Raw genomic sequence first — 12,004 nt, 5'->3', positions numbered from 1 at the left:
ATTTGCGATTATTAAACTGTGTAGATGTGATTGTGTACAGATTGTTTTCCATGATACCACGACAGATATAAGAACCATCTTTCTTAATAACGCAATTGTCATTAAAAGAAATCGAATATCCATAAAAAACTAATTTAGAAACTGAAATTAAATTTCTTCTAAAAGAAGGTATCAACAAAACATTCTTCAAAATCAAAAATCTATCACTACTAAAACGCAAATAAATGTCTCCCACTGCTACGACCACCACTTTTGTAGCGTCGCCCAGCTGGACCTCGATCTCACGATCACGTAGCCGTCTTGTCACTTGCATTAAGTCAGGATCGAAACAAATATGATCAGTGGCTCCAGTGTCAATAACCCAAGTGCAAGTAGACTTCGAAGTCAAACATGACTCGACTACTAAAGCTTGCCGCATACCTGTAGCCTTGCCCTTTTTAGGACAATCTGGCTTCCAATGCCCCTTCTCTCCGCACTTGAAACACTTCCCCGTGGGCTTCTTGTTTGCCCTCTTCTTCTTCTTTCCCTTAGCAATCTTGGCCGGTCCTGAGTTCGGTACCTGCCTTTTTCCCGCGCTAGGCTTGAAGCCAGAGGAACGAGGCGGCGAAGTCATCATGGTCGCCTTAGCCTGGACCATAAGGTCCTCTGCCGACTGAGGTTCAGTAAACAGCTCTGCCAAGGTGTAGTTCCTTTTGTTCATCTCGAAGTTGAGCTTGAACTGCAGGAAGTTAGGGGGAAGACTTTGAAGGATAATAGTCACCTGGGACTCGGGATCGATCGTCCCTCCCAAGACCTCAATTTGGTTGAGGTGGCCCATCATCTCGAGGACATGGTCCCTCACAGACGAGCCTTCCTTCATAGTCTTCGACATGATACTCCGAAAGGCTTGAGACTTAGCCATTCGATTCTGAGTACCAAAAAGATTCTTGAGATTCTGCATGATCTCGGTGGCAGTTTCCATGGCTGAATGCTGATGCTTGAGTACTGATGACATAGATGCCAACATATAGCACTTAGCCATCTCATTCGCCTTATGCCACCGTCTGTGTGCATCTCTGACTCCTGCCACAGCGTTAGCTGGTGGCACTAGAGGTCACGGGGTTGTGAGTACAAAGATGTACTCATCTGCTGTGTGAACGATGTCTAAATTTTGTTTCCATTCTATGTAATTTTGGCCCTCGAGTTTGTTTTCTTTAAGTATTGCAGAAAGAGGATTGAACGACATATTGACGATTTGATTTGCACTGCAACACATAATATTTACCATTTGTCATAAACTTTTGTAAGAAGTTTGATTAGATTAACCATAAAACTTTTCAAAATCTTACAACAATAAAATTAAAATTTTGTATCCTCCAGAGGAAGTTAATACGCATTAAAATCTTACAATTTTTACTGGTCACAACACCGACGAATAGTCCAGAGACCACATAGTGGCATGGCCGCCTAATGTTTCCTAAGCAAGACCACCTCTTTAGCATTACAGAGTCTCATTTCTATAATACACTCCCATAACAATGCTTATGTGCTGCTAACAAGATCAAGCTATCCTATAAATCCTGTGTGAACTTCTGAATCTCGCAGTTTCTTAGGATTATTGTCCCCACAGAGCAGGTGGCGATAATATTGGAAACCACATTCTAGTTCATACTATTTATATTTGAGAAGTCCGCCTTATGAACTCGCTATTTCCTAGGATTATTGTCCCCACAGTGCATGTGGCGATAATACCGGAAACAGCTTCATAAATTACAGACCAATTGGTGGAGACCATATACAAACGTTGAGTTCGTAATTACAGCTTAGATATTTTGGGTTATGGTTATTATTAAATTATCCTTAGCCTTGAGGCAGATTAAGGCTTAGTTAAATTCTGTTGATATTTAATATGCTGGATAATTGAATACTTTAATTGGCGTCTTCCATTAAGAAAATAATGTTCCAGTATTTAATTCTTATTCATGTCTACTATAAGATATATCTAAAATAATTAAATTATTTAAGAAAATAATGTTCCAGTATGTTCCAGCATCTCGGCCAGCGTGTCGTGGGTGTCGCATCCTCTCGGCTAGGAGCCTGCACGTCGGTGCTGCTCCTCTCGGCCAGGGGCGCTCCGCCCGTCTCGGCGCGTTGATCCATCGGGTGTCGACGCTTCTCGGCCAGCGTCTCGACGCCCGTCTCTGCCATCCGAGCCATCGGGGTGGCTCGAGCACTCGACCAGCGGCGCGCCCACTCTCGGCCAGCTCCGACCACCCTTCCTTCCGCCTAGGGTTCCAGCTCTCGGCGCCTGGTGTCTCGGTGGTTCTCGGACTAACCACCACTCCGTGCCAGCTTTCACGTCGGCCTTGGTGCGGCGGTCGTCTGGGGTTTGCGGTCTCAGCCGGCGTTGTGCTCGAGCCCACGCTCGACTGCGCGTCGCCCCGTGATCGCGATCCCTCGGCTCCCACTCAATCGACAACCCTATTTCACGATCGCGCGTGGTGCAATCCGTCTCGGCGCGAGTACCGATGGATCGCACGTCTCATACGATCGAGTAATTCAAGTTATTTGGTTCGATAGTTCTTGAGTTCATCATGAATTTCACAAAATTTAAATCCAAATAATCAGAGCCAAAGACTGGCTCTGATACCAATTGAAGGGGTTGGTAGCGGAAGCGTGCACGAGATCCAATCACATAAAATTGATCTATTTAGCAGATTATTTAGATAAATTCTATTCGCGTAATTATCACATGTATCATGCTCATAACTTGATATAAAACATGCTTTAGCATATAAAATCCCTAAAACATGCTCACTACATAATTAGCCAATTTACCTCGTTGATTCAATCAAGAATCGATGATGACTTGCTCCGTCTCCACGTGAAGATCTTAGTACTCGACCTCTGATCTTCTGACATTTGTGTGGGAAAATCTCACCAGAATACTAGGGCTCGAATAACGAAGACAGAACTCAGCTCATGGAGGGAGCAATTTTCGAATTCTCTCTCTTTCTAGAGGGGGACGAAAATTCTAGCAATAATTATTATGTTTTCTGTCTCTTTTATTCTCCTTTTTTTAAGTCACATATTGGGCCCAGTCAGGGATCTAAGGAAGAATTTGGACATGGCCTCACCCAATTAGCTTTTTACTAATTAAATTGAACCCACAATTTAATATAAGCTTATATTGGAATATTACAAGCAGCCACTACAGAAGTAATATTGCACTGCCTTTCCAAATCCAAAATTACAAGTATTCTGGGTTTCCTTTTAATTGTTTAATTCATTTATCGCGCTTAAGATAGAAACATCCATTAATTAATTAATGTCTGCTATGGGCTTAATTAATTAACATATTTTAATCTCCAAGAGTGGACTTAGCAAGAAACTCTTATTTATTATTCATAGAGTAATTAAACTCCAACTAGCTAGGTTCCGAATAATAAAACCTCATTTCAAGCTCCTCTTGTAGATGTTATCAAACGAGACTCTCCTCGCCCACGATTCAACATAATAGCAATCCTAGCACCGCTAGACAATGATCACCACTACCCAATATACCTGGAGTGTTTGGTGACGAAAAACCCGCACCTTTGGTAAGTCAAAATAGTAGATACTCAATATCGTATGCTCAATGCTAATGTACATTGATTAAGAAATTAATTATCAAGACCTCGTCTTTCAGTAGATAGCATAAAGACTCGTCTTGCTGTTAGATCCATTCAGTGCTATACCACACCACCGTCATCATATTTCAATAAGGCTTAGAAATAATCGGACTGACATTGCAACCTTTCACGATAGGTAGTCTAGGTCAATCTGGGTTGTGAAATTCTTATTTTTCTTTGTTCAGAACTGACCGCGTACCTTAAATTGAGCGCAGCCCACAACCGGTCTACTAGAATAAAGACTTAGACTTATGTTATGTTCGCTTATACATTTAAATATGCAATAAACATCCATTAAATGTAAAACATAACAACATTATGATAAAAATAATCTGATGCATTCATTGGAAAATAATTATTAGAGTTTTATAGTATTCAATCACTCGAAAGGTGATTTCTAGTATACAAACCCTAACAGTCGACATGAGTATTTTCAGCCTTCACTGCTCAAAAGTTGAGCTCATTCTCATAAACTGAAAAAAAAAGTAATGAAAAAATTATGAACAGTATATACGCCAAACTATCATACACAAAAGCAAGTAAAAATGCCATCCATCCCCGACAACGCCGCCATTTGAAAGAGCAGGTTTGTGTAGGTTCGTGTATTCAACTGATCAGGAAGTGATTCCTAACCTAGTTGTGTCGCTGACACGACGACCTAAAACCTGGTATCAACAATTTCCACAACCTACGTTACTGGTTAGTATAGTGAGAGCAAGGGTCGAATCCTACATAGATGGATGATAGTTTTCTGTGATTGTTGTGATAATCTGGAGGGGGTTTGGTTAGCTACCACGCTTGGGTTGAGGTTCTACCTAGACACAAACTAAAGGGTGGACCTATACTCTACTAGCTGGTAAGAAGTTCTCATATCGGGATCAGATTGGGTACATAAAAGGTGGGCTAGTACAGTTACGGTGCATGTGAAAAGTGAAAGTTTACTAAAAATAGGCAGACAGTGACAGAATCGGATCTCCGACCGAACTAGCTGATGAACTGCTAGATTCGCCAAAAGTGGAAGGACAAAGGGTAAAGTATCTGAAAAATAAAAGTGGTCCCCAAATCAGATGTGGATGTTGTCTTCTCCAACAAGTTTACACAAAATTCAGATAAACACAGATTCCATGGATAACAACTCAAATCAACAATTTCCACAAATTAAGATCCACAATTTAAAGTTAAAACAACCGATTAACGACCGATAATCCCAGAATTAAACATACTGACTAACATGCAAGGTGGCGATTAAACTTCTGATTGAACGATTAACACTTGGAATCCTAGCTAACAAACTCAGATATGGCCTACTCAAACGAAATCAGACATCAACACTTAGGAATTCCTTGCAGGCAACTAGATATAGCTAATCTAGGCAGAATAAAACACAATAGCAACGAAAAAGATGAATAAAAACCGACTTAAATTAAAAAGACTCTAACGACCTAAAAACTGTTGGCGCAAAAGAAAAGAAACACTGAAAAGAAAAAGAAAAAACACATACGAGAAGAACATGAAAACACATTAAAAACACATTGAAATGGCTATATTTTCAACCATCCCTCCCCTTGGGATCGAGTGCATTCCGGCCTTAAGCAGCCTTGAACTTCTGTCGCCCCCCCTTTTTCTCCCTAGCCAGTATATCCGCTTGTTAATATTACCCAACTCTCGGCCAAACACTAGATTCGCTCAGTCACTCATTCCTCACCAGGGATGTTAGGATTGCTTCTCTCAACACGCTGGATGCTGGACCACAGATGCTTCGGATTTAGATCTTACGAGTAGCTGCTAAGGGTCTTTAAAGGTTTGTAACAGGGCCGTGGGTTTGTAACGTTTAGGGTGGATGTTCTTAAGGCTCTAAGGTTCAAAAACTAAACTACTTTATTCTGATGCGGGGGAGTTGTGTATACTTGGGTGCTTGGCTGGGTGACCTTCTTGGCTTGATCTTCTTTGATTAGATTTCTTCAACTGGTCAGTAGGCTTCTTGGTGGCTTTGTCACTTATTTGATTTTCTTCTTCCTTCTTCTTCTTTTTCTTGGGCCGGATGTCTTCCTGGCTATTTTCTTCTTTTTCCCTATCTCTTTTTGGGAGCCAAGTATTTCACTCAGTCCATTTTCTTCTTTTCTTCTTGCTTTTCTCCTCGAGTTGGCTTTTCATGTACGCCTTCTTGGTCAGTTGCCTCCCTGCCTAATGCCTTCCATACACACAGTTCTAGTGGCTAGTGGGTTATATAGGGGTTAAAGAGGGGCTAGAAAAGGGGTTCTAAGGGAAGGATTTTTTTTGGGAGGGGGGTTTCCTAATGCCCTTAGGATTTTGCTACACGCAGTCACTTTACCCTAGATATTATGTGGCAGCCACTCTTCTTTTTTATATGTGTTTTGCGGAAAATGGCTCCACTTTAGGATTTTTAACTCACCATTTAAGAGGGATTTTGTGTTTGGCTCTAAGGTTGGGCATTTCTCCCATACTTGCATCATCTATACTGACTATGAGCTATTGGGTGGGGTGTTAAGCCAGAAAAAATAAAAAGAAGACTAACTGGTCAGTCAAGTGGGTGGTCATTTGTTTCTCCTACTCCTTCTCGGAGTGGAGTGTGGTGCAGGTCCTTCTTATGGTACGTCCTCGGGTTATTCGTCTCTGTCGTCATCAGAATCCTCTCCTTCATCATCATCCTTAGCCGATTCACGTTGTTCAACACTCCTACCAGCTTGGCCACTCGTCCCGGCCTCGTTGCTCCTTCTGTTTCTTACCATCTCCTTGAATATGTTTTCCATAATATCTGCCAACCTTGCCAACTCAGCACGTGCCCTGTTCTCTGCGGCCAATTCCACCACCGCCCTCTCTAGGTTCGCCTGCCTCTGCTCTTGGGCCTGGACTCCCTGGCCAGCCAATACTTTCCTGCAGGGATCGCGGCTTCACCCATGGAGTAAAAACGCAGGACGCCTTTCCTAATATACACTGTGATTGTGCGGGTGAAAAAGAGCGTATCAAATAGGCTAGGAGGATCTACCATGAACATGGGAGACAAATTCTCTGTCTCCACCGTGGCTATATTGTTCCTCACGTAGGCACCTAAGATATGGCAGAGGGATAGATTTCTTGCAGGATGAGTGGCGATGAGGTGACATTGATAGGCGGTCCAGAACCCAAGATGCACTCTCCTTCCGCATTTAACGGAAGTTCGGATGGCAGAGTTTGTCTGTCCTAGCAGGTTGTAATCCAGGTAGAGTTGAACGAGGCGTAGAATATGATTGTTGAAATGGATGGAGCGGGATAGGGTAGATACAAACTGCCCAGCAGCAGGGTGGGTTAACTCTTCCAACGCTTCCTGGGGATTGAAATCTATATGCCTCCGAGGGATCCCCTTCTCTCGACATCTCCACTCAGGCCCTATGGCCTCCTTTAGGCTGAACATACCAAGCCTAACTGTCCACTCTATCAGTCTCATTCTCACTTCTATCCCAAACACCCTGAAGGTTATCGACACCTCATCCAGGTCAGTAGTGTCACGACCGCCCTTACTAAGGATAGTGAAGATGGGGAAAACGTGACGAGGGGAGGGACTAAGGAGCGGGGAAGAAATGGGGGACACAATAAAAGTTGACACTTAATGCAAAAATTTGATTAACTTCCAAAAGGGAAAATACTTTAGTCTACAAAAACGTTTTAGTTTATCAAAAGTAAGCAGCGGAATAAAGTCTCAAAGTATTTGACACAATAAAGTCATACGAAGTAAGTAAACTCTTCTGACATCAGTTTTAAAAAGTAGCAGCGGAAATAAGTTATCAAAGAGAGTCATAGGATGACGCCTATGTATGAAGACACAACGCATCCAAATTTCCTAAGCCGACTCAACATCCATCGCAACACCCCGCTCAACCTGCACATAAAGAAAACATATGCAGGGCTGAGTATTTGATATACTCAGTGAACACACGCCAAAATATTTGATAAAAGTTATGTCATCCATACCATAGTGAACTCGAGTTTTAACATTTTAGAAAAGAAGTATCATCGAGTATCACAAAAACATTTTCATAGCCTGGCCAGGCAAAACAATCTCCCCACTAATCATTCACATCCTCTTACCATAGTGCGACAAAAGTGCGGCCACACTATCCGCCCACGAGACCGGCTGACTAGCAAGGACGGCTCACGATCCCCACTGTGTGCACAACCTGATAGGGTTTGCGGCCCTACTCAGAACCGAATACGTTTATCATAGCCCTATAGCCTAATGGAGCGAACTCACAAACTAGGCATCAAGCACAATCTCAACATAGCCCTATAGCCTAACGGAGCAAGCTCAAACGAACTAGGCATCAGGCAACAATCTCAACATCAAAACAATCACGGCATGACATAACACTTTAAACCACCCTTATAGCTCCACAATCATACTTTTGAAACGTAAAAGAATTTAGTAAAGAAAAGCCCACCTCGCTTACTTAGACAACACAATACACAACTCAAAAGCAACCTTCGTTCCTTGTGCTCACGTACGCACAACAACCCATGTCAATATCACCACACAATCAGGTTTTCCATTATTACAATTATCATGCAAGTCCTATCATTCCTTTCATCGTTTTCTTAGATTGCACATCCCCAAACGTTCATAAAAAAAACGAAACGAACACTCAAGCATACATCAACGTGTAACACATAGCCACATCATAGGATACGTTTCTTATTCACTCAAAACTTGACAACAAGTATTATTTTAACATGACAGAAATCTGGCAGAACTGCGCAGTCGTTTTGTATAAATCATTAAAAATCCACCTGACCTCCGTTGGGGCTGAAATTTTATCACATCACAGTAGACACATCAAATATCCTCCAGTTAAAATTTAACATCAAAATCACATCTTTAGGTCGGTCAAATACAAATTCTGACAGAACTGCGCAGTTAACTTTAAAACCTAATTAAAATTCATCTTTCGTCACACAGAAGACATCTCAAATTGTACTCTGTTAAAAATTCGTGCCAAAATAAGATCTTTTGGTCGGTCAAACACACGTCGGAATCTACTGTCCGAACACCACAGTTTTTATGATTCACAAATTCGAATTAGGGTTTATCTATCATTCATCCAAACACATATATTCATGCTTGCAACACATAATCATGCTTCACAAAGATCTCACAACCAAGTTCTCATATATTCACATATCATTCACCAACGAATCATCCCCAACCTCACACATACACATACATAAACTCATATCCACATACTTTCTCATGCATAACATCAATCCCAACCGATTAATTTTTAGATCTATGATTTCTACACTCACTATATGCATGAGGGGATCAAGAAACATGGGTTCAATGGAAAGGATGAGAAAGAAAATTCAAATATATCTTTCTTGTTCAAAAACAATCGGTAGGAAAGATAATTGATGCGATTCTTCGATGAATCTTGAATTTCCAACTCCAAATTGATGCAAGAACAAAGGATTGGTGAAGAATTGGTGGAGAAGGGGAGGAAGAGAAGAAAAAAAAACGTGTGGGAGGAAGAGAAGAAAAAAAAAACGTGTGGGAGAAGAAAAGATGTTGAAAACGTGTAAAATTTGAAAAGGCTAGGCCTTTGGCCTTTCTTCTCCAAATGCATTATGTGATGCCTTAATGCCATGACTCTTCATGTAGGCTCACATATCCTATAAATAGATGGAGTTTTGGGAGATGAGAACACACAACCAACAATCATTCTCTCTTCTCTCTAGCTCAAGCATTCTAGTTCGCATCTTAGGAGCATCGCATTGCTTGGTTCTCGCCTACAATTTAAGTTCTCCGGAGCCTACGAGTTTGAGGTGCTTCAACTCGATAGGAGGAAAGTCATTTCATCTTTGGGGACATTACGCCAATCCGTGAGCACTAGCCGGGGCGTATTTCGTCTTGCGGGGAGAGGGTCACCTCGACTCAACTTGAAGAAGACTATAGTTTGCATCTTGGTCCTTTTTATTGTATTTACTTTGTTTCATTTACCTTCCAGTTTTTGTGTTCTTTGTAATAGCAAGGGTTACCCGTGTAAAGGCTGCAATATTTCAAACAATCGCAAGATGAAATATTGTACTCTTGTTGAAATCATGTCGACCGATGCTGGAGGAAACATGAAATTCAAAGCTGGAATAAAGCAACGAACGGTCGCAATGTCGATGCGCTATGGAGTGGTTAATTCCTTGAGATCTATTCTCTTGAGAATGATGTTTATCGTTTGTCATTTGACAAGCAAGATCAATTTAGATTTGGTAGTAGTAATTGGGATGCATGGGTTGATGAATATACCAATGCACATTTGGTTCAATATAATTGTGTACTTATTGTTGGAAACAATACTGTACAAATTATTTGAACGTGTTGTTATAAACAACAAAGATCACGAGGTGATCGCAGTGGTCTCCGACGTGGACCATGGTAATAATCCAAATGAATGGTTTGTTGATACGGGTGCCACATGTCATGTGTGCTCCGAGAGAAGCGTTTTTTCTACTTACAAATCTGTTGGAGGTAGAAAAGTACGTATGGGAAACCAAGCCTCTTCCGAGGTGGTTGGTGTGGGTAATGTGTTCCTAAAATTAGGATCCGGAAAGGTTCTTACCCTCAAGGATGTGCTGCATGTCCCAGACATCCGAAATAATTTGGTGTCAGGCTCACTTCTAGTAAATCATGGATTTTCACTAGAATTTGAGTGTGAAAAGGTTATATTGACCAAGTATGAAAAGTTCATAGGTGAAGGTCACCTAGTGAATGGGCTTTTTGAGCTGAATGTTACGGTCATTCACCGTAGAAAAGGATTAAGAAATAAAGAAGATGACACATCCTCTTATTTGCTTGAGTGCTCTGATTTATGGCATAAAAGATTGGGACATGTAAATCTAAATGCTATAAAAAGATTAGTAAATCTTAATTTACTAAAAGTAGATAAGTTTATCTCATAAGAAAAATGTGAAGTCTGTGTTGAAGCAAAAATGACCAAGCTACCATTTCGCTCGGTAGAACGGAGCACAAAACCTCTAGAGTTAATCCATACAGACGTATGTGATTTAAAATTTGCGCAAACTAGAGGTGGTAAAATGTACTTCATCACATTTATAGATAATTGCACAAGGTATTGTTACCTTTACTTATTAAGAAGTAAAGATGAGGCAATTGAAGCGTTTAAAGACTTCAAAAATTAAGCCGAAAATCAACTTAATTGTCGAATTAAGTGTGTTCGGAGTGATAGAGGTGGTGAGTATGTAGCCCCGTTTGCAGAATTATGTCATGCATGTGGTATAATTCACCAAACAACGGCTCCATATTCTCGCCAGTCAAATGGAGTTGCTGAACGAAAAAATCGAACACTTAAAGAGATGATGAATGCTGTATTGATTAATTCTGGTTTATCCCAGAACATGTGGGGGGAGGCTGTGTTAACAGCGAATCATATCCTGAATAGAATTCCACTAAAAAATAGGGATGTGACTCCTTATGAGTTGTGGAAAGGGAAAAAACCTTCATATTCATACCTCAAAGTATGGGGGTGTTTAGCGAAGGTAGAAGTGCCACCTCCGAAACAAGTTGCAATAGGCCCTAAAACAGTCGATTGCATCTTTATTGGCCATGCACTTAATAGTAGTGCCTATCGTTTCCTAGTCCATAGGTCAGCTGTGCCTGGCGTGGCTGAAGGAACAACGATTAAGTCAAGGAATGCTATATTCTTTGAGAATGTATACCCTTGCAAGAGGCAAGAGGATCGTTCTAGTGAAAGAATGATGGATGAATCCACTAGTTCTAATCCTCCAGAAAGGACGAGGTCAAGTCCTGAGGATGTTGAACCAAGACGTGGTAAAAGAGTTAAAGTTGCTAAAACATTTGATCCTGATTTCATAACTTTTATGTTGGATGACGAACCAAAGTCATTGGCGGAAGCTCTGTCTGGCCCAGACGCGGCGTGGTGGCAAGAAGCTATCAACAGTGAAATTGAATCCATCATGAGAAATAACACTTGGGTGTTAGTAGACTTGCCTGAAGGCTGTAAGCCTTTAGGGTGCAAGTGGATTCTGAAAAGGAAATATAAGCCCGATGGTACTATAGATAAGTACAAAGCTCGCCTAGTTGTCCAAGGCTTTAAGCAGAAAGAAGGGTATGATTTTTTTGATACCTATTCACCTGTTACGAGAATCACTTCCATTCGGGTGCTTCTAGCGATTGCTGCTTTGCACAATCTTGAGATTCACCAAATGGATGTTAAAACTGCATTTCTGAATGGTGATTTGGAAGAAGAAATATATATGGAACAACCCGAAGGGTTTGTTGTGCCTGGGCAAGAGCGTAAAGTATACAAACTGGTAAAGTCATTATATGGGTT

Source organism: Salvia splendens, chromosome 18, assembly GCF_004379255.2.
Source record: "Salvia splendens isolate huo1 chromosome 18, SspV2, whole genome shotgun sequence".
In the NCBI taxonomy this organism is placed as follows: Eukaryota; Viridiplantae; Streptophyta; class Magnoliopsida; order Lamiales; family Lamiaceae; genus Salvia; species Salvia splendens.
Note: the sequence above shows the minus strand (reverse complement) of the source record.